Here is a 24,724-nt window from a genome sequence, read left to right on the forward strand (position 1 = left end):
TGAATTTCCCCCCGATGGGTGAAAACCAGAAGACCTGCAAAGTACTGAAGGCACTCCCCTGCATGCTCACACCCGAAGAAATACAGCCTGCTATGGAAAAAAAGCCCAAGACACACTTGCAAGGATAACAAGTGTTTATTTGAACAAAAATAGGAATGTATCAGCAAAGAACTGTTGCCGAATGTTCTGAGCTCCATTGCGCCATGCAGCGAGTTATGAGCACAAATGATGTCACTAATGACGTCATGACATACCGTACATTTCTACAATATGGATTGGAGGGACCCTATTTGTGTAGGGCCTGCTCTGTATGGGATGCCAGGCCATTGGTCTTGCTTCAGCTGTTCATCTTCTTTCACGTGGGCTTGCAGGACTTGTCATCCGAGGTGAAGTTGGCCTAACAATTTATTGGCTACTACCACAAACAATGTCATTTTATCGCTGTAACAAGCACCTGGGAGATAAAGGGATGGGCTCGTGGGGAGCTGAGGTCATACGAACCTGCATGCTTCACTTGCTCTCAGGCAGACCAGCAACTCCCAAGGTCCTCCACATTGGTTTTTGGTTATAATTTGTTGCCACCGTGCGCCTCGCTGCACAAATCACGTTACCCATTTATGAAGGTGCGATAGTCTTGCCTTCTGATCTTAGTGATTGATCGAGAGGTGTAAAGGTTGTATGTTCGGTGGTCAGGGTTTGGATGGTCCTGTGGCATTCGGGGGTCTCAGGATGAAAACATTGCAGAGCTGTATTTCTTGTGGGGGATCATTGGGGGCAGGAGGGCATTGCGATCTGTTCTGTGGGATGATACTACCAAGAGGTACTGTGCTCTCTTCTCATGACCTTGCAGGGTGCATTTTTCCAGTGCTTGAGGGCCTGTAAATTCTAGGACAATGAAGGATCTTCTAGTCTCTGTGAGACATGGCAGAGGTGGGGGTGATGTTAGTTCTCATGGAAGTGGCCATATACTTTCACATAAAATGCTGTTTTCAGCGCTTGGGCCTAAATTCTAAGATGTCTGCCATTCGCCAAGACGGCGTTTACACCTACACCTGCCATATGGCTTGTAATGCATGCACTAAGGTGATTGCACACACTCCTCTATGTGCACCTCCCTATCCCCTGCTCCCGGGATGTGATCTATTAGTGCTTAGTTTTTGTTCAGGATTGCCTAGGGAGGTGAGAAGACCCTCTCTTCATCCCAACAGTACACACAGCAGAAGACAGCATACAAAAAAAGGCCAACTGTGAAGCAGACGTTCTACGGAAGCAGCGTGAAGCAGTCTGGGAATGCCATGGAAGATCAACAGAGCTGTCATTGCTCACAGAGACCACCACACAACTTACCTGAGGCTCGCGGAAGCAGGAGAGAAGGCAGACAGACTGCAGAAGCACATCCACAGGGCCTGATGGCCAGAAGGAGTCGCTGCAAAGAACCAGTCAGTTGGCAGAGTGAATGCTTACCCCGGGGTGCTCCATGCACGAAAGCTGTCAGAATTTAATGATTTTGAATACGCAATAATTAAAATAATAAATCCAAGCAGAATGTATTTGATGAATACCATTTTAATTTAAGAAAATAAAATTAAGTGGCAAAGAAGAAAGACTTTAGGCAAACTTCAAGAGGGGAAAGTTTATAACCAGTACTACCCACAGCCCAAAGGCTGCCAACAGATTTTGGGCAAACTACCAGTGGGGAAAGCCTCTAACCAACATTACCTACTGCCAAGAAGTTACAGGTAGTTCAGAGCCAGACAGCCCCTTGGAAAAACGCATAAACAGCATTATCATCAGCCAGGAAGTTGTGAGAAACCCTTAATATAGCAACCAAATCAAAAGTCCCCTTTTAAGAGATATAATGTTGGCAAAACCTGCATCGCCCATTGCCAACAGTCAAGAAGTTGTGAAACCACGCCACAAGTCTTTTTGGAGAATACTGGAATCAAGCCATCATGTGTGAAGTTAGAGGTAAAAGGTTTCTTCCTGGCAAGGGGGTATATCAGGAAAGGGTTTATAGTGGTTAGTCCTGGCAGGTGAGTGGACCAGGAAAGAAGATGATGGTTTGATATATTTGTGGTAGAGTGATTTATAGAAAGAACCTTTGTTGAATGAAAAGAACGTATGTGATGTATCATTTGTTGGCAAGCAGTAGCATCACTGATGCAAGTTGTTTTTTGCTATCCTGATGTAAGAGTCTTATTACAAGAAGAAGTATTGAGAAAGAGTGACATGCTATCTTGACAAGAAGATTGTTTTTTTGAAGAAAGTGTTATATGATAACAGATCAATTGCATTTGGTTTTGGAACTTTTTTTGGGGAAAGTCAATCATCCTTGCAAGAGGGATATTGTGGAAGAACTTGATTTGTTTGAACTGTGAACCAGCTGTGGTGAAAAGGACATTTGCAGTTTCTTCAAGAAAGACACTGTGGTTGAAAAATACTTTTCTATTTCTTTGAACAGAATTTTGTTGAAACAGAACCGAGTATTCCTGAATTGATCCAGGGGAAGGTAATAAACCCTGGGCACAAGGAGAGTGTTTTGGTGAACTAAACTTTAGCCATATGTTCCCTGTATGAGTTTATTGTATGTACTAGTGTGAGGGCCAGAGATATTTTGGACGTTAGGTCAGTTTTCTTTACTCTTAGTTTGCTAGGTAGGGATCTCTCTATGAGATTAGGGAATGCTAGGCATTCATCAACCCCCCTTTTACTTTGAATATATGACAATTTTTGAGAAAAATGTACCTTTGTTTCTGTCTTGCATTTCTGACCCCTCACAATGAGCACATGGGTGAGCAAATGGTTGACATTTTCTGCAGTGTCAAAGAAACAAGTCAATACTTTATTGTGACAGTGACTTTATAAATATACTTTTGAAATCTTATAGCACAAAGTCTCTAGCCCCTTTATTTTGTTTATTCAATTCAAGAAAGGTACAGATTGTTTTCTAAGAAATGAGCATGCTGCTTTGGATTACATTTTGCAAGTGTAATCACCTTATTGTCCAATCCCACCTGATGGCTCAAGCTATCACTTAAGACATACATTCTGATTGTCTATAGGCTGCAAACATTGCACATTCGTATGCACGTGCGTTTTTCAGATAAACTGTGCAGGCCACAGTCCACACATTTTTTTAAAGTGGTGCTTTCTTTCTTTGCAAACTTTTCTTTGGTATAGATTTCCCTACAGAAAGCCAAAAATAATGTTTGATTGTCTACTGTCTTAAACTATGATAGCGATGTTTAGAAGTAAAAATTGTTAAAGGTGTATCAGTTGTCATTTTCTGAGCCACAAAATGTTAATATGTTTTCTATCTCCCTTTTGACCTTCTGGGTTCTGCCCAGTGCTTTGCATGCAACATTCTGGTGTGCTTAATATGAGATACAAACCATTTATAACCTTCTACTGATAAGACGAGTGAGTGCCATGTGTCAGAGTATAGTCCCAGAAGGTACAGTGCACATGTTATTTCCATTGATTTGAACAGCTGAAAGAACATGTTTCACTGGCTATTGTAAGGAAATCATGGTGGCAACAGTAAAGACAGACACAAGTGATCACAGTTCAAGGGTGTTTATTAAACTGTATATGCGGGTTGGAAAAACGCCTAATCTAAACCTAAATCTAAGATTGGAGCAAGCTACAAACATCAAATAATAATAAGGCAGTCCTAGTGGTGTCTTGTCAAAATAAAAGGACCTATACCAAGAAAAACCTATTGCCATTCCTTACGCGAAATACAAACAAAGAGTGTGGGATAAGGTTCTCAAGAAAGAAGTGTTCACAAATAATAAGTGAGGATGAGGTAGTCAGGGTCTCCGTTCTCCACGTTTTGAGCATGGGACAAGGCAGGACTCCAGAGCACAGCACACGCTCAAGCTTTCCCTGCACGAGCCAATAGTTCCGCTCTCAGCTACCAGAGCCTTCAGTGGTTAAGTCTCTTTTCTACAAAAATTCTCTTGCCTCCGAGGACTTGATGTATTATGAAAATAACAAACCAAAGTTCCTTGCTGCTTGTACGTTGGGTGATGCTTTCTCACCCTTGGATCCCCCACTTCCGGGCTCAGACCCATCTCGAATTTTAACTACCCTCCGCCGGGTTCACCACAGCTTTCAACTCAATCTCATCTGTGACATTCTCAACTCTCAATGTCTTTTTAAACCGTTCACTCTGGACATCCCTCTGCCAGGTTCACTTTTGCCAACACTATTCATTGGGACTTGTGGCTTCGCCCCCTCTCTATCGGCATACCTCCGTCAGGTTTACTCTTGCCAACTTTGTCAATCACACAGTTTCTTGAATAGTTCTTACGATGCAGGATTCACTTCCCTTCGCTTCACAACCATCTGTCGGTCAGAGACTTTCGAATGTACAGAGGATTTTAGTAGACTCCTGCATGACCACTTTGACTCCTTTCGCAACTTTCCCAAGGCCTTCTGGTAATGGTAGATTTAACAATAGGGTAGTCGCCCAGAGTTTCCAGAGTGAGCACCCACATGGTGCCTGACTCCTCTGTAGCTGGTTTTCCCCTTTCGTATCAGCAGTTCTTTGAAGTTTCTTCAAGTAGCCGCTTGCTACTTTCATTCAACACAGTTCGGCTTCTTATCGGCTCTCCCCTCGACTGACTGGCTGTGCTGAACGGAGTCAAGGCTGGTACAATGGTAGCAAGCGTCTCTCCCCGGCTTGGTTATCAGCAGAGGAGGGCCCTGTATAGTGTTGGCATCTGCTGCAACACACGCTGGCTATTGTTTGCAGTCTTACTATTCCTTCTGTGGAAGTTTCATGGGCCTGGCTCAGAAAGGGCAAGGTTGTTTCTCTCCTCGTCACCCTCTCGATATGCACCATCTTTCTCCTCCTCTTAAATTGCCATGCTGAGTTAGCTCTCTCGTTGTGTGGTCTGCCTTGCTCATATTGTGCTCTCATGCTCCACCTTTTATCCCTGTGGCAAAGGGAAAGGGCCATCAAGTGTGTGTGATTCAGGTCAATTGCCTGACTTTGCCTGACTCTTGTGGTAGGACATTACAGGCTCTGGTGTTTGACTGTCGTCTTTTGTGGTGTGCGAAAGTGTTCGTGTCGGAAAGAGGCTGGGGTGTAGAGTGTCCGAGTATCCTAGGATGGAGAAAAGGTGTAACAAGAAGGGGGATACCATGTCTCACCCATCAGTGTCCACATCCACCCCCTGAGGAGCCCCCATCTAGGTGATCCTCCCTCACTGGTCCACCCCCAGGATCTGGATCCAATAGCGATGGTCGTGACTTGAAAACCTGTATGACAGATCCCCGAAGACTAGTCAGGGAGACACCTTCAGGTTTCTCACTCTACATACAATAACTTGCTTGTAAAACGCAAGTAACAAGCTCAACTTCTGTCCCCTTTAATTCATAATTTCCCCACTTAGACGGTCCAAGGTGCAAGAAGGAGAAAAGTGGTATGCAAGCTTTTTTAGCTGATTCACCTACAATATGGAATGATCTCCTAGTTCTGCATCTCATCCCAGTGTTAAGAATAAACATTACAACATCTTTATCTTTAAACAGTTTTTATATTTTGGACTAAATCTCTTCTGAATGTTTCTGCTATGATGCATATGTTTCGATTGTTTGCACGTGTATATCGTGAGGATTTATACAGCTCTTAAGTGACATTCATCAGAAGTAAAGTTCAATGTTGTTGTCCCTCCGTCCAAATCAATGTACAGGTTTAACATTTTATAAAACAGTGATGTGAACATATGTATTCATGTCAGAAGGGCATTGTGAATGGCAGCTGCCTGGAAGTGTTTGCAGTGCAAGGCAACACCAGCCCCAACTATGCCATTGTGACATAGGATTTGACCAGATTGGGATAGTTGCTTTCAAGACATGGTGATACACAAAATATTTACAAAAAGTGTATCTTGCAATTGAATGAGTAATTGAACGCGTTGATTTGGAACTCAAGACTAATTGCATACTTTGTTTCCATTCAACTTGACGCACCATGTTCAAACGTCAAGGGTCACTTAAGGAGATTGAAATCTGTTTAATTAGGTGGAGGATTTTTCATTTAAAATGTCCAGTCATGGCATCAGCTTTGCAGGCATCCCTAAATGTGTGATTGATGAAACACCGAGCCTATATGTGTCTAGAACGTCTTCATGTGGAAAGTGTTGTGCAATATAATAAAATAAATGTTCTCTTTGATTTTGCTCCGAACCAGAAATTGAGTCTTACCAGATCTCACAATATTTCAAAGCTTTTAACACCAATGATACATATTCGTTGTGCAGCAGCAGCTGTTCACAAGTGACAAATTGGGTCATTATCCGGCATTCATTCTGTTAGAGGGCTATGGGTGGACATTTCGGAGACATTATTGGACAAAACCTGAACTGTAACATTCTATGTAAAAAGTTCACATTCATGTTCTGTAGGTACCACACCAGGAGATACCTGTAGTGTTAGCAAAGTCAGGGGTTAAGACTTTTTTTCTGAAGCGAAGAAGAACAACTTATTAGTCAGTGTTAGTTAAGGAATGCGAGTAAAATACCGTTCCCAAAGTCTACAAGGATGCACCAAAAACAGGGCCGAGTGTTCAGCAATGCTTCCACAGAACCCACAGGAGGTAGTCACATTGAATAGGGAACAAAAATGGGTCCTAAGATTTGATAATAATGTAAGGCAACCATTGTATTGTTGGATCTATCTGTAAGTGCAATGCAAACATGAGGACTTTTCATTTCAGAGAACTTTTTAAGGGTCACCTTAGGAGCTTGACGCTTTTTTAAATTAGGTGGAGGAATGTTTCCCTTTTTTGGGACACAGCCCCATTTCCAGCCTAGAGCTTTGCACTTGCCTGAGTCCACAGTGAACTGAAAATTGGTCCTAGGTATATGTGCTATTTGACCTATCCACAGTATGAGTGGACTATCTATGAATTTAACCTGCTGCTGGAGACCAAGTTCAGGAAGCCCCAGCAGGGCAGTACTTGGTGGCTATTGTCGTAGTGGTGTTCTAGAGCCTTTGACCAAGATTAAAGGAATAATTTGATAGCCTGTCCATGCACTTCTCTCTGGAGGATGGCAGATCATTCAAGCTCAGAATTGTAGACTTTGAAAGTGTGGGAGCTCTGCTAAGCTCACACAAGTTGGCATCAGCCCTGTTGTTAGTACAAATATAGTGCATGAGTATATCATTTGGTGGCAATGTCTGAAATATATGTGAGTGTAAAGCTCAAAAAGAAGAGCAACACTTTAAGACAACCTTGGAGGCGGACTATACTGCTTCAAGATCACTTCGCTAAGAGCTTCTCTACAGCTGGTCCTAGACCATTGCAGCTTTCAATGACAACATGATCCTACTATTAAAAAAGAAAAAGAAAATCCAGAAATGTTTCTAGCTGGAATCCAAGCGCAGATGCGCGGGCCAGACGTCTACATACGGTTGAAGAGGTCCTAGTTGTCTCGCAAGGCCTTTGGTGTCTGTATGGCTGAATTCTCCATATGCCAACAAGGCTAAAGCATGTATGTGTTTATCACAGGCTATAGTGGTAAAATGGGAAGCACTTCAAATTCCGCCTGTCTTTTTTGCATGGCTGTTTATGTAAGCATGAGTTACTTACCTCATGTGGTATTTCAAGAACCCCCAATATTCTAAATACCCATTGACAATGAGAGCAGCAATTACCTAAAATGACCCCATGACTTTACCCCCACCTAGACGGCAGGGATAAACATAGTCTTTCACACCCGCATGCCAAAATGTTCTTGCCGGTAATTGAAAGTATTGGAGGAGATGCGCTAAAACATCCCTTCAGTTTGCAGGACACATAGATGGAGGTTATCCCCCAAATGAAATAATAAGGTGGACATCTCAGATGCCCACATTCTCAGCCCCCCCATGCATATTGCGTGGGGGGTCACTACAAAATTGTCGGGCGCTTTCTTGATTGAACAGCACTGTTGTTAAGCATTGTAGCGTTAAAAATGCAATTTTAAAAATGTTTCCTAGACATGACCCGGGGTGTTCCAGAGCTATTGTGCCCAGTAGTTCTGAAATACATCATGTCTGGCATGTGCTCACAATACTAGTGGTGCCTAAGTCATAAATCCGGAGGGCCAGGAGAATAATTGGTGCAGGCACCATTCCAATATGGAATAGCACATTAGTTGTAGTGAGGGCTTTAGCAGGTTGTATTTTTTTATTTCTATCCACTCACACACCCCTATAAATTAAACTTGTTCTACATACAAACCTTATTTAGCTGAAGTTTGATTATTGTCATTTTTAGCTTACTCTTCAGAGTCCTATATGCTATATCTGTTTACTCTTTCTATAGCACCCTTTGTCTGGGGCTTATTTTCACTTCACTGCATTGTTCTTGGCTTATCGTACCAGCACTTTGGCGGGGTAAGCCTTCAGGTCAGCCAAACCCAACGAAAATACAGCTAGTGACACCTCCGTCAGTCTCTGTAAACTGCTGGATCAGGTGTGCTGTGGAAGGAGCTACAGAGTCCATTAAGCCTTGAAGTTCTTTCTTGCTTCCACTCCCATAGTGGCCATACACTCACGTTTCTAAAGACTCAATTGGGGTAATTTTAAAACAAAAAATGGTAATGCCATGCAGGGGCCCACCAACTCTTGCACGCACGTGTTGCTGGTCCCTTACATGAATCTTTAAATACTCCCAGGGCAGAGTGTAAAAGTAAAGAGTAAATGTAGGTGAATTTGCCTTTACTCTTCACTTTTACTCCCCACTTTGGGAGAAATAAAACACTGCCTGCAAAAACGCTTTGGGGCTCATGTTTAATAGAGCTGTAACGTTCCTGCCTTTCTTTAACGTCATGGCTCATTTTCAAGCTTTTGTGTGGCAGAGAGGAGGGACAGAACCCACAACGCAAATCACTAAGATTTGGCAGCGAGGAACCGTTTATGTTATAGTGTAAACACAGATGTCCCTACTGCCAAATTGCGAAGAACTCAAAATTGAGCCCCTTTCCCCTGCTCATTAGCACTGCTAATGAGAGGCATAGTTCATTGGAATACATTTGTCTTACCCCTCACCAGAATCTCATGCAGGCATACGACCAAATCTTCTCCCCAAATGGAGGATTGGCTGCCCTCCTATGCCTCAGAACAGCAGCAGAATGTGCTGGAGTGTAAAGATTCAGCATAAAACCATGTTACATTTTACACCCCTGCATCGTGTTCAATTACCCACATTATTGCATGTACATGATGCACGTTCCTGTGCAGAATTAAATGCACAATGGGCAGCAACGTGCAAGTGCATCCCTGCATTCAAGATGCATTGTAGCCCAGCTCTGCAACAAAACCTTCCACTGTGTGGGATGCAAAGGCTTTTGTAATGCTGCCACAAAGGAGCTTGTGTTGCTCCAAAACGTAATTTGACGGCAGGGACCTGGTACATTTGAACTCAGGTTCAGGCAGGTGCCCGCCGCCAAATTGTCCTCATTTGCACAGTAAATGCTGCCTGGCATGATCGCATGGTAAGCAGCATTCACAACTACAATTAAACACTCCCTTGCTAGGGGAATCCAGACGTGGACCCCTTGCTCACTATTCTTAGAGAGGCACAGCTCCACCCTACTGATGAGGACCAACCAGACCGAAACACGTGTCTGGGGTTGCTGTTGGTAGTCTTGTTCAGAGGAGCATTGCCTAGCATTTCAGCAATGGACTGCCCCTGGGCAGGACGATGACTAATATGTTTTGGATATTTCTCCTCTGTGAAAGATAGTGAGCTAAAGAATCTGGGTAAGGCTCTCGTAACCGGGACTAATGTCTGGCAGAGGGACTCCCACGACCACCCCCTTGTTTTTGCGTAGTGTTTAATTGTAATTGTACATGCAGCCTGTCAAGCAAGCATAGCAGGCAGTCTGTACAATGGATCACTATGTGGTCCACCTGCTTTATTCTGGTGCAAAAAGCGGGGGGAACCCATAGGGATCTCCAGTATTTGCACTGGAATGAAAATCCATGCCAGCGCAAATGCTGGAGCATTTATATGGTGACGTGGAAGCAGAGTTGCGTTTCGCCCCTCCTCTCCACCATACAAATGACTCAAAAATGGGTATGACGTTGATGGAAGGTGTTAAAGGCTTACTCAAGGCTTCTACACCTTCCATTTAAGTTATGCCCCAACAATCAGGAGTCCCTAATCCTTTTAAGACGATAAGATACTGATGTTGACTGGACTCATCGTTGAAGCGTAAACTGAGCTGCTTTTCTACACATGTATTGCACAGGAAGGAAAAACTCCAGCTCGCTTGGGACGCACAAAACGCACGTCTATTAACATTCACCTAATTAATGATGGAGAGAAACCATAGAGAAATGACTGACGATGTTGTAGTCAAAAGCGTGCCTTTTTAATAAAATAGTGAAAGATGAAGGAAGCACCGAACACATAATTTATATAATTTTTAAATTGCACTGTCAAACAGCAGACACCTATCAGTTTTATGACAATGTAATTAAAATGATATGAACGCTGTGTGCAATGCGGGCCGCATGCAGTGATTTATTTAAACCTGCACTCTAGAATCTTCTTCAAATGACGCAAAATATCACAGAGGCGTAGCGAGAATATATGTTTTTTGGGTTTCAGACACTTAATGTGGTTTCTAGTTATTTATGCCAAGGCAAATTATATGCAGCTGTTAAAAAAATATATATCTTTCAGATTTGGAGTAGTTGGATGTGCAGGACTGCGTCCGAGGAGTGCGAAATGTTGGAATAGTATGACTACATGCGTGGGGGGTTCGAAATTCTGTCACCCCGTAGGCCTATGCACTTAAATAGTGGTGCATATGTAAAGGTGTGAACGATCTGGGCTGAACATGTGTTGCTCTGTATTCTCTGAGTAAGTCAATGCTTAAATGAAATGTTAAATGTTAAAGGTATTTGTACTGTGCACAGTCACCAACGGAGTTGGTCCCCAGGCATTCTGGCGGATCTGCAAGGGAGAAGGCGGGAAGGGTTAGTAGGGTGAAGAGGGAGTAGGATAGTGAGAGGAGTGGGGTCCTGTTGGCAGCTTCATCTCGGAATACACTGTGCGCTGAGCTTTGGTGCGAGTATCGGAGCAGTGTCACTCCTCGTGTGCTGTTGGTGCGGTTTATGTGTTGTTGCAGTGTGGTGAAGTGAGTGCGGCTTGCGGTGCGAGAGGTGGTTGTGTTAGTCTCATGAGTGAGCAGAAAATGTGAGTTTTTTTTCTTTTTTGGTTAAAGGGTTATTAAGCAGCCAATCATCGCAGTGTGGCTGAATGCCTCGATTTCGGGAGTCCTGCAAGGTGAGAAACAGCTGGGTTTGCGACTCTTATTAGTTAAGTGCAATCCTAAAGCACAGCTAGATTGGGGGTCCATCCTATATAGGGAGAAGGGCTCTCTGCCTGACATAAATGTAAGTTTTTAGTGCAACGCGCTCCATGTTCTATTCTAATGAATTCTGTATAGTGTTGCAATTCTGATGAACTAAGTATAGTGGGGATGGGCGTCTATTCTCCTCCATGTGTATCGGAGCAGGAGATGTGGTCTCCTCTTACCGTCTATGTAAATGTGTCTGCTGGTATTTGGGTGCGGTACAGGATGGGAAGCTGTGGATGAGTCGTCTAATTGTTTTCGTCTTGGTCTTAGTGTTTGTTCGGTATTTAGTGTCCTCCTTTTTTGGCTATTTCTCATAATGTCTTATGGTTTGTTTTATGGTTTGTAAGTCTGTATGCAAAAAGAAAATACAAAACACAGCCCATTTTTATGGAGTCAGAATGTTTGCCACCAGGGGTGTTGCTAGGTCTGGAAATACCCGGGGCTACGCTATTGTTGGAACTGTTGGGACTGGGGGCTAGCTAGCCTTTTGGCTGTAGCTCCTGAGATTCTATCCCGGGCTACAACCAAAAGACCAGGGGCTATAGCCCCCTTAGCCCCCCCTAGCAACGCCTCTGTTTGGCACACAATGCATGTTCAATTAAACACCTGATAGAATGTTCCGTGCCTCTCTGACTTCTGCGGAAAAAAGTGGAAAGGTGGATTTTCTGCATTACTGCAGAGGATGTGCACAGATTATCTATTCCTATGCACACATGTCGTTGGTGCAGCCTGCACACGGTACAATGTCGAGAACCCCAAGAAGATGAGGACATTTCTTGAAGAGGCAGGTTCACAGCAAGATTGCAGAACACTGGAAGGTGCCACAGGTAGAAGGTCTCAGTGTAAAAAACAGACTGGAACCCTTTCCTAAATTACAAAAGTTTCAAATTGAAATTACTAAGGGAGCATCATTTGCCTGTTGGGAATATTAAACGTTACAAAATTACAGGACCGATTGCTCACACTTTTACAAACATCCTAAAATGATAGAACTACAAAAGAGCTACTCAAAGAGAAGTTTTGAATGAGACAAGAAACGAGCCCAAAACAACAATGTGCTAGCACTGTTTGATCAAACTAATGGCACGCAAGACCTACAGACTTTAGGGGAAATCACAACTTTTCCCACATTATCTGAAAATATAAGAAAACATCATAGGAAGTTCTAAATAGTGGTTTTCGTCCAGTTTTCTCTATGTTTGCATTCAGAAGAAGCAAGAATTTACAAGAACAGATAAAGAGAAATTACATCAAAGTCAGGGGTCAATACAAGTTTGCCGGTCTGGTAATATAGTGCTGCTGATAACATTTACGGGTACTTTTTCCGGACCAGCAACCTACGAGTTTGGCAGTAGGGATGGAGGATTTAGCTTCAGCTAAGAGCTGGAGATAAACCCGACCCCTAATGGTAAAAAAATGCCAGTATTACCGACACGGTAATACCAGTAACCCCGCCCACCATGGAGTCCTCTGGGACTGCATGGAATAGGGATTTACTGTTTAAACCGACACTTGTAACACTGGAAGGTGCCACAGGTAGAAGGTCTCAGTGTAAAAAACAGACTGGAACCCTTTCAACTGCCAGTAACGGTATTACCATTTGCCAGTATCCCGGCGGTATTACCGCCGGTATACCAGCAAAATCAATGATGACCCCATTGGACAATCAAATCTTTGATGGGAATGCCCCCCATTAAGGGTCAATCTCGATGTGGCACATGCAGTTTGTGCCCTCGTTAAGGACAGGAGTAAGACAGTTGATGTTGGGGTGCCAAGCAAATGGAGCAAGTCAAACGAACAAACTGCAATACAAGTATGGTGTTTTATCTGAACATGTGTTGACGTAGCTTGACATACATAGAAAAGGCAACCAAAAAAATAAAGATCAAATTAAGCAAGCACAAACATCCCATTAGAAATTAAATCGAAGCAAGGGAGCGTGTCTCACACTTTAAAGAGCCACGACATTGACCTTAGATTGGCAGGGCTTTTGAACATTGATGATCCAAATCAGGCTATAAATGAAGGGGAACCCTCAGGCCCTGATTCACAACGTTTTTTTCCCATGGGGTTTCGCCATTATAAAACGCTTCCGTTAAGTAGGCCCAACAAATGTGTATCTGTTAGACACAGAGTGATGTGCACGGGCAAAATGATGCATCTGATTGGCCACAAAAAAAACAAGCGCTTTGAAAGTGAACCCCGTAGGCCCTTTAAGATGAGGTAACAGTATCTTAGATGGATGGATGGGAAATGCAGATCTTACTCTAACATCAATAATCAGACCAGCTCAGGAAGTTGGCAAAACATAACTGTTTTTAATTGCAATTGTCTAAAACAGGGAGTACAACGGACATCAACGGACGCAGAATAAGTATTCTCTCAATACATTTAAAAAAAACACATGTTTTTCTAGCAAAACCTCATCATCACTTATGTCATACTACGTGGCAAAATAGGCTTAATGGGAACATCTAAGCATACTTTCTATGGGATATAGGTTCGTGATTGGGTCTCTAAGTTCAGGTGGACAGCTATGCCCACCCCTAGTGCAAGTCATCTTCCGTGTCATGAAAATACAAAACCTTTCACTGACTTTCAAACTATAGGGTTCTCTGCTATGTGGCCCTCTATAATTGGTTGCCATGCTTTTAACCTTCTGGAATGTTCCACTGGCTAGCAGCATGTAAGTTGGTACCCCAGTGCTAGAGGGTTGGCTTGATCATGCCTCCCCACCCAATTAGCCCAACATCCATCATCAATCATACTGTCTGCCATTCAATTAGTCCTTTGAACTCAGCCTTGCAAGTATCACTGTGCCTGAGAATAAAAGCGTGTGTGAGCATGGTCTTATCTTCTGGTCTCATTGTAGCTCACCCCAAGTTTATTTCCAACTTGACCATGTGACAGGAGACAGTGTTTCAAGCTCCTTCATTGTATTTAATACTATTAAATGAATAAAACTTGGCACTTGTAGTTTTTTCCATTACACCTCAACAGGAGCCTGGCTCGTTTCTCACGTTCATTGTATCTTCTCGAATAGATAACCAGGTTCTTGGCAGCCCCAATTCTTGACACTGGGCCAGACAAGCCTTCTCGAATCTTCTTTCACCATCAGCTGTTTTATTCTACTGCGCCACACTTTCAGCCCTTCTGTTCATGCAGTCCTAGTTTGCTAAAATGCATCATGTAATATCCAGATTTTATACACACATATATATATATTGGCAGCACCACCTGCAGTCTATTCACTGTGTATAGCCAGCCTTATGATTACTTAGCCTATTTGCATTACTGCATATGTACAATTATAAAATGGCTTTGCATTTTCTTCAGTGCTTCTCACGAGCAATCTTCATTTTTCTTACAAAATGTTGCTCAATTCTTTACTTCACCAGCATATTCTATATGGTCTATTCATCTTCTTCATTGGCATCTCTTCTGGGTGTGTCATTTCTGCTTCATGCGATGTCACCAGGCTTCTCCTTCATTGATCTTCACACTTCTTCCGGAACTTCCTTCAGAACACTGTCATTGACCTGGGGAAACATCATATAGGGTTTTCTCAATGGATACCTTTGTTCAAGGACTTTTCACGGTATAGGTACCATTACTTGCTTTGCGTCTGTCACAATTTCAGGTTTGCAAAATATAGGCAAAATGGGGAGGGACTTCCAATAGAGGCACGTGGCTCCTCCTCTGCACTCCCACCTCGGGTTGATTCATCGATCACTCTCCCATCAGTCTTCCCATCTAGACATCCTTGTCTGAAAAAGTGCTTCTTTGGAGTCTATATCTTCATTACTCCTTTCTGAGATCTTGCTGATTTCACATGTTCATCAACACTCCTGGTCATAAGACTAAATTGTCCATTCAGGCTGCAGCAGGTCCATCATCTCACATACTTCTTGTGGTTTCACGGATACAGGAACTTAGTTCCCTCAGGTGCATGCATACTGACCTTTATATAGTCTCTAATTTCTTCATCTGTCAGCTCTTTGGGTCCAAACCCTGATTCGACATCAATCATGATCTTCATTCCTGTTGCTTTCTTTGCTGTCTTCTTGCACTGTGTGATTACTATTCTGATCACACAGTATCCAAACATGGTCCTCACCAACAAGGCTCCATGGTACTTGAAGATATTTGCCATCCATTGTGGAACCCATGAGAATATCGATGCAAACCAGCTGTCACCTACAATGTCTTCCACTTCATCTTCCATCTTGATGTGCAAGTTTGTCAGCATCGTTATGACCTCTGTCAAGGTCCCATTCTCTTCATCGTGAGAAGGCATGAATGTGCAACATGTTTCTCCGATTTTGGCACAAAAACCTACAGCCATGGCTGTAATCGTGTCTAGGACATGTGTATTCTGAAGAGTCATCCGTCTTTTGGCTCTCAGCTCTTCCTTGATAGCATTGAATCGAGTGCGTAAACACAGAGAAGTGAGTAGAATGCAGGAATGCGTAGAACTGATGAATGTACAGAGCGGATGTGCTTGTAGAGCGCATGTGCATGTAGAGCGGAAGAGCATGTAGAGCGGAAGAGTATGGTAGCGCAGAAAATATATAGACCGGATGAGCTGAAGAGTGCATAGAGCAGATGAGTGCATAGAGCGGAAGAGTGCATAGAGCAGAAGAGTGCATAGAGCGGATGAGGTTCTAGAGCGGATGAGGTTCTAGAGCGGATGAGGTTTTAGAGCGGATGAGTGTAGAGAGCAGATGAGCAAATGAATATATAGAACAGGATTCCTGCGTATTAGCAAATGATTCTATAGGGCTAATGAGTGCATATTGCTGTTAAATGTGTGGAAAGCACTAGTGCATAGAGCAGTTGAGTGCATAGAGCGGATGAAGGTGGTGAGCGATGAGTTTGGGGAGCAGATGAGTTAAAATTGTGGAAAGCACGAGTACATAGAGCGCATGAGTACATAGAGCAGTTGAGCGAATGGAGTGAATGAGTGAGGGGGCCGGATGAGCGCGGGGAGCGGAGGAGCACGGGGAGCAGATGAGCACAGGGAATGGATGAGCGAGGCGAGCGAATGAGTGCGGGGAGCGGATGAGTTGAATGCGTGGAAAGCACAAGTGCATTGACCGGATGAGTGCATTGACCGGATGAGTGCATTGACCGGATGAGTGCATAGAGCAGATGAATAGATAGAGCGGGTGAGTACATAGCAAGGAGGAGTGAGGAGAGCAGATGAGTGGGGGGAGCAGATGATTACGCCGAGCGGATGAGTGTGGGAGTGGATGAGCGCAGGGAGCAGATGATTGCGGGGAGCAGATGAGTGCGGGGAGCCAATGAGTGTGGGGAGCGGAGTGGAGCAGAGAGCGGAGCAGTGTGGCAAGTGGAGGAGTGTGGTGAGCGGAGGAGTGTGGCAAGTGAATGCGTGCGGGGAGCTGGTGAGTGCGAGGAGCTAGTGAATGTGGGGAGCGGGTGAGTGCAGGGAGCGGGTGAGTGCGGGGAGTGGGTGAATGCAGGGAGCTGGTGAATGCAGGGAACTGGTGAATGCAGGGAGCTGGTGAATGCGGGGAGCTGGTGAATGCAGGGAGCTGGTGAGTGCAGGGAGCGGGTGAGTGCACGGAGCAGGTGAGTGCAAGGAGCAAGTGAGTGCGGGGAGAGGGTGAGTGCGGGGAGCAGGTGAGTACGGGGGCAGGTGACTGCGTAGGGGCGGTGAATGAGTAGAGCAGATGAGTGCAGGGGACGTATGGATGAGCAGAGCGGGATTGATGATACGAAAAGAGAGGTGCATAGATGGGTTGAGAGTGCAGAGGGGATGAGTGCGCAGAGGGGATGAGTGCGCAGAGGGGATGAGTGCGCAGAGGGGAAGAGTGAGCAGAGGGGATGAGTGCGCAGAGTGGAAGAGTGCGCAGAGGGGAAGAGTGCGCAGAGGGGATGTGAATGGAACTGATCACGGGTGCCGGACGTGGATGGAACGGGTGACCTACGCTGATAGAACGGCTGACATATATGGATAGAACGGGTGCCGATGAATCGCGTGCCATATGTGGACGAAACGGGTGACCTAAGTGGATGAAACATGTGAAATAGGGGGGTGGAACGGATGAATTATGAAGATGTTACGGGCAAAATTTGTGGATGGAGCGCATAAAACAACTTAGAATACACAAATTGGTACAGATGAAATATGTGAATGGAGTGCACAAAACTGATTGGAGTAAATGTGGCGGACAGGAGTGCGAGTGGAGGACAGGAATGCTAATGGCGGGCAGGAATGCTAGTAGCGGACATGAGTGCGTGTGACCGACGGGAATGTGTGTGACTGACGAGAGTGCGTGTGACGGACAGAAGTGCATGCATGAGGCAGACAGGAGTGCATGCGTGGGGCAGTCTGGAGTGCATGCATGGTAAGACAGGAGTGCATGAGTGAAGCAGACAAGAGCGCATGCGTTGGGCAGAATGGAATCCCAGGAATTAATAAATGTGCATCGAATGGACTGGAGCGTATAGAATTGTGTGATGTACATAGTATGGTTCTGAATGCAGGGAACGTTTGAAAGAGCATATAACCCATCATATCACACCCCACGCTTACTCTCTTCTTTACACCACCACTCAACTAGAACACAGAGATACTATGACACCATTCAGTATAACTGTTCTCATACCAACATTCAGCCGCTCACTCCCCATCACTCTAAGTAAACACTGCTGGTTACCCACCCCCCAGCCAGGCGTTCCCCTCAGGCCTAACGCAGCCACATTCAGTCTGGATAAATCCTGCCAGAATGAACACATACTCCTGATCCCCCAACCACCACACCTACCGCTAAGAAGCAGATATTACACGAATACCGCACCAGCTGCACACATACCCGGTGCGCACACGTGCCTTTGACTCTCTCTACTCTCTACTGGCCTGAACTTCGGTTGCCAAGGGCGTTCAACCTCCCAGCGCCTTCAAGCCATACCAATGGTATATAAGGTGCTATATAAATTCAAAATAACATAACATAACATAACATTGAATCCCTTTATGATAGTGTTGGTTGTCTGCAGGAGCTCCCATATGGTAATCTGTAACCATTTTGCATTTGCCACTGTCTGGATCCCTGGCATGAAGATTGATGCGAATACTGCTGAAGTCTGCCTAAATAACCTGTTTTCATATGGAATAGAGTTAAAAGCTTCTACTGATTTAGCTGAGAAATAGTTCTCCCTCTTTGTTCTATTGAGGAATCCAACTGATCTCTTCTTCCTCAGATGAGCATCTGCTTTTGGAAACTCTCCAATCTTCAGGTCACTCGGCAAAATCACCAACGCTGGAATATGGACAAGTACTATAGAACACAGCCCTCCCCAGTCCTTGGGCAGCTTCATGTATGCTCTGGATCCACAGGCCCAGTAGTGGTCCATTATCACTACTGTTCCATCCTTCATTCCTGGTACATCAAAGATTAAATCACACTGCTGATTCGCTCCAACTTTTCTCGTGCCATTTTTCTGAAGAATAGCTCTGCACTAGCCAGAGGCACTATCTGCAAGGGGCCTCCTTTGTCATCGACCCATTTCAGCAACTTTGCAAGCTTCGGCCAGAGAGGTTTGCATCCCTTTTCCACTGGTTTGTGATGTCCTGTCACAGCCACTGCTCTGCATACAACCAGGCCTTCTTCCGATCCATCCGGAGAAAGAACTGTTCCCCAGATTTGCACAGATCTAGAACTCTCCTATTGTATGACAGAGTGCAAGGTGATTCAAGCAATGAGCTCTCTTCTTCCCACCTCTTTCATGTGCTGATACCACATGTTATTTCCCAAATGTGCTGTACTATCTAGATCATTATTTAACTCATAATCATTTTCCCTTGTGCTTCTCTTGAGTCTCTTTCTTGCCAAATGAGCTCGTACATAATGATCATGAAGTATATCATAAACAGACCATCCTACAGGGGGAATCATAGGAAAATTTGTCAGCGAAAAGGGTGACTTCACATGTGTCACTGGTGTAGGAATAATAACATGTGGCCTTAGTCTTTTTGCAACAGATAATTCTGCATAGGTCACTGGAGTGGGAAGAATCAAAGTGACTCCTGCCTTTTTGGTACCAATGAAGTAGACAGTGTTGATTAGAAAAATAAAAAAAACAATAATTAATGTTGAGCACGCATATATTATGGACCAATACATGAGTCCCCACCACTTTCCATTCGCCACACGTCGCTGAGGTTGCTCACTTTCCGAACTGCATTATTCTCAACAGTCCACATTGTGCCTGTGTACTACTTTTAAAGAAGGAAAAATGCTTTTTAATCACCAACCTTGTTAGATGTTCAGGAGGCTGCAGGATCTATTTCATTATTGCCATAAGTAACCTCCTAATTGCAGGGCCATTTTTAGGATCTTGTAGAAACACACATACATTAGTACTATGCCAAACAAGATCAGGATAGGCGTGGAGTATGTATACAAAGACACAGAGAAGTAGTCTATGGGCATCGACATTTGATAAAACCAAGAGGTTTAATCAAAGAGAAATTCAGTGAGCAATGAATCAGGGAACTGCTCCTGTTTCCAGTTATCAAACTCAAAGTCTAGATATGGCATATTTGGCACATCAACATTTCCTAAAGTCCATCTCAAGGATTCCTGTGGCTCAGGAATGTTTGTTTTTGCATTCCTGCTAAAATATATGTAAGGAGTGTCCGGGGTGAACCACAGTCCAAATGCACACTTGCATTTATGTAATCAGCAATCTTAGGGTCCTTCTTCCTCATCATCAATCGAGTCAGCACATGCTGAACTACTTCTTTTTGTCTTGCTTCCAAATCAATGCTATGGGTGCATCTGTCTCACCAGCATACAGCTTCACATCGCCCAGGTGTATCCAGGCGTGCCTTTCTTGGACTTTTACTGCTGATGAAGTGACATTCTCAACTATGAAGGTGCAACTAAAATGTGCGTGTGCCATTTCCTTGTGAAGTTGCACACTAGGACTGTGTCTCCAATAAATAATTTAGGTAGAGATAATAATTTTTTAGGTCCAGTTGCAGAATGGTCTTCATCTGTGTCCTGAGACCGACACCCCTCGTGCTTGAGTTGATCTGAAATGACAGAGATACTAGCAGTCATTTGTCAAATACGTATGTAACTCATTTCCTAACAATCCTGCAGTTGTATGGGCATCACATCTGCTCCACGATCTAGGAGACAAGGGCATTCTCATTCACCTCCCTGTCACTAACTCGTGGGGTGTGTGGTGGTCTGACCCAGGCTGATTCCTTAATGCATATAATGCAAGGGGCAGGCAATACAGTCATCCCTTCTTCAGTGTGAATTTTAACTTGGAAATGCTCTCTTTGAGAGGACCGTTGAGTCTCTCACATATACTGTTCGCTTATGGGTGATAAGCAGAAGAAAACCTATGTTTTATACTAAGCAATAGGCTAATCTGTTCAAATACTTCATTAACAAAATGGGGCCCATTGTCATATCTCAGCACCTCACATACACCCCATCTCGGAAAGACGTCTCATAATTAAAAACTTTGCCGCACAAGTAGCATCAGGGTGTGTACATGGACCTGCTTCAATCCATCTCGAAAAGGGGCTCACCACCACTATCATATACCGATATCCACTACATACTTGCAGCATATCAACATAGTCAATATGTAAATGCTGAAAAGGACTGTTTGGTTGAGAAATCACTCCTCTAATTGTTTGCAGTGTGTGCCCAGTGGTAAACCTTTGACATGTGATGTAATTTACTACATAAAATGCAATGTATTCTAACAGGTTTGGTATGAACCAGACCGCTCCAATAGCTGCTGCAAGGCTTTCCCTAGTTACATGCACAGGGTAGTGCAGCTGTTCAAGAGCTACCCTTAATAAGGCTACAGGCATCACCGCTTTCCAGTGCTGTTCTGTCACCACAATGCTTCAGAGGGGGATAAAGAGCACGCCCTCCGTTTCCATAATTCTTGCTCTTCCTGTGCAGCAATGCCTTGAACTTCCATCAAATGTGCTCTTGACAAATGATTAAATCCTTTGTTTATAACCTCAATTGTGACTACTTTCTCTTTCACATTTAGAGTATCAAAACTGAACTATCTTGTGAATATGCAACCCTTTTGGCCTCTTCGTCTATGGCTTCGTTACAGAGTGAGATGAAGTCAGTTCTCTTAGTATGTGCTGCGCATTTAACTATTGCGATGGCTACTGTGAGTTATAGTGTCTTGATAACCTGTCCAATAATGCTGCATGTTGCACTGGACAGCCATCCACTCAGAGGTAGCCCCTCCTTTTCCAACGTGCTAGCCCTGCATGCACAGTTGAGGTCACATAGGCGGAGTCACTGTACACTGTCCCTTCCTGCCCTGCGTGTTTCTTGAGCGCGACAATAAGTACCACCAATTTTGTTGCTTGTGCTGAAAAGTGAGAGAGTAGTCTTGCACTTGCTACCACTTAAAATTCCCCATTAGCTCTATGCCTTAACACCGCTGAACCTGAATGCCTTTCCCCAACAGTTTGATCAATTTTTGAGGACCTGTCAATAAAGAGAACCTCCCCCCATGCTAGAGCATTCTCGTTTACTCTTGGAATATCATCATAGAACTCCTCGTAGTTAGAGCAATTATGTACATGCTCACCCGCTGCACAGGCTCAGCTACAAACGTGGCAGGGTTTACTATTTCACACCTGACTATTTCAATCGCTGGATTCAATATAACTACCTCATATGCAGAAGCCCTCTGAGATGTCAGTGTACCCTTAGGTTTCTTCAAAATGGCAAACAAAGCATGCTCAACAAATAAAGTCATAGAACATCCCATCACAATGCTGGTGGACTTCTCCATGGAGAATGCAGCTGCTGCCAGCGATTGTTCGCAAGGAAAGTGTCCTCTCATAATTGGATCTAAAATCCCACTATAATATGCCAGAGATTTGTACCCTAGTGTATTCCTCTGTTTAAGCACTGCTGTCATAACTGTCCCATTCGTGTGTGAAAAAGAAATAACTCCTCAGAATAGTTAGGAATTGCTAAAACTGGAGCTGTACAAATCCCTTTCTTTAATTCTTCAAACCCTCCCTCCATTTCCTCAGTCCATTCTATGTTTTCCTTGTTTACTTGGGCTTTCTTTAGAGCCTGCAGAAAGGGTCTTGTGTATTAACTATAATCAAATACCCATCCTCTGGCATAGTTGCACAATCCCAAAAACTGCTGAATTTACTTTATCGTGTGCGGTTTTGCTGTTTTCATAATTGCCTCAGCTCTTTCATTTGTGACTTTCTTCCCCTCATGTGAGATTAACTGACCTATGTACAACCTATGTATGGCATATTATATTGGGATTTTATATCCAATTATGAGAGGACACTTTCCTATGTTTCCTTATCCACTTTATATCCATTGTCTACTAGGATAATCAGTTACTGAATTGAATCTTAAAAACAAAAGTATGGGGTACCAGGTGATTGCGCACTCGGGCAAAGCAGTCAGCATTCAAAGGTATGAAAAAAGTGACTGCCGCAACGCAATGGAACTATAAGTTACCCCAGCCTAGTCTAAAAAGTACAAAACAGGCTTTTGTTCCATGGAAATGCACTATCACATATATTTGGTTTAAAACTAAAACAAACTACACTATACAATCTTGTGTTTAATCACAATTGTCTGCTTTGATTTGATACAATCTTTGCCAACACATGTTTCGACCACTTTTGTTCTTTTTCAAGGCAAGACTTCTTATGAAAACACTGGATCAATGTCCATAAATGATAAAATTGTGTATATCAATCGAAAAACATAGGGAGCTAAACAAAGGAGCATTTGTATATCTCTCTATGTTTTTCGATTGATTACACACGAGATTGTATAGTGTAATTTGTTTTAGGTTTAAACCAAATATATGTGACAGCGCATCTCCATGGAACAAGAGTCTGTTTTGTACTGAATCAAATCTTGCCTGCACTCATCTTCTGTTGTGCTACAAACTAAAATGTCATCCACGAACTGCAGCACAACACTTTGCAAATCAATGTTGCTTAGGTCCATCTGCAGCACCATATTAAAGATTGATGGAGACTCACAGTACCCTTGGGGCAAACAAGTGGTCTTCAGCTTAATTTGACGCAAACGTAAATGACATAAGGTCTTCAGAGTCCTTATGCAATGGGATTGAGAAAAACATATATATTTTTTTATTTTTTATTTGGTTTATTACAAACCTTTAAAAAGACAAAGAACACATCATCATTACACATCTCACAATCCGTCCTAACAACAAGGATAGTTTTTTTAAAAAATTCTTTTATTTTTTTTAAAAGAACGATTTTTCCAAGTGCAACATTCGTTAATTAAGTCAATCCATCACCAATTTAGATCACAGACATGGCTTTCCGGGAGAAGATAGCTTCTAAGAAAAAAGTCAAGGCTATAGTAAGCCTTCTGTCACTTTCATCAAAAAGTACCTGTCACCAGTCCTCTAGACTTAATGATGGATGGGCATTGCTGAATTTCCCCAGATGATTACATCTTTCACCAGATAAGGCTGGGCACGTCATTATTAGATGTTTAAGTGATACTTCCGATTCGTTACACAGTCTGCATAATTCCAGCATGGTAACATAGTTCACCCATAGGTTAGAGCGTTCTCTCGTCTGAAAAGCATTTAGACGAAATTTCATGTAGATTTTCCTTCGGTGTGTATCCGGAAATTTCACTAAATAGTTTTGGATTTCATTAACACTTCTTTTCAGAGGAGGCACATTTTTCATTATGCAATGTTTTTGACATTGCTCACTCGTTAAAATCCAATCTTGTCTCCACAACTTTAACTTAACGTGGTTAGGATTTGTCTGCAGTGTGTGAGTGTCAGTGCCCAATTCCATCAGGATCTACTTAGAACGCTTTACCCACATAGAAAAAACAGACACTATCATCGGTTGATTTGCCAGGTTCAGAATCTCAAATTGGGGGTTTTGGGAAGATAGTGTTATTTTTAGATACAGATTAAGCGTAGACCAACAGACTCTTGCATTGAGTGAAATCAGACTGAGCTCATGTCTGATGCAGGCTGTCGGTGTACCCCATGGAAGAGATAAGACACGTGACCAAAACATATTTTCCAAATGGTTCCATAAACCAGCTGAGCACCCAAGAGCACACTCCGTTCCATATAGAAGAGCAGGTTCAGCTTTCTGTTTATAGAACGCTAACACCGGTAGAAGCGAAAATTTACCATATTTTTCATTGAGCCAAGCCGCTTGAATTGACAGTTTCTCACATTTCATTTTGATGTTATTAACCCATGGTGCATCGTTTATGTTCGAATTAAACACAGTACCCAAATATTTAATTTGCGATGTAGTGGTTAACATTTTGTCACCCAGGTGC

This window comes from Ambystoma mexicanum, chromosome 4q (assembly GCF_040938575.1).
Source record: "Ambystoma mexicanum isolate Mex_15411 chromosome 4q, UKY_AmexF1_1, whole genome shotgun sequence".
NCBI classification, from domain to species: domain Eukaryota; kingdom Metazoa; phylum Chordata; class Amphibia; order Caudata; family Ambystomatidae; genus Ambystoma; species Ambystoma mexicanum.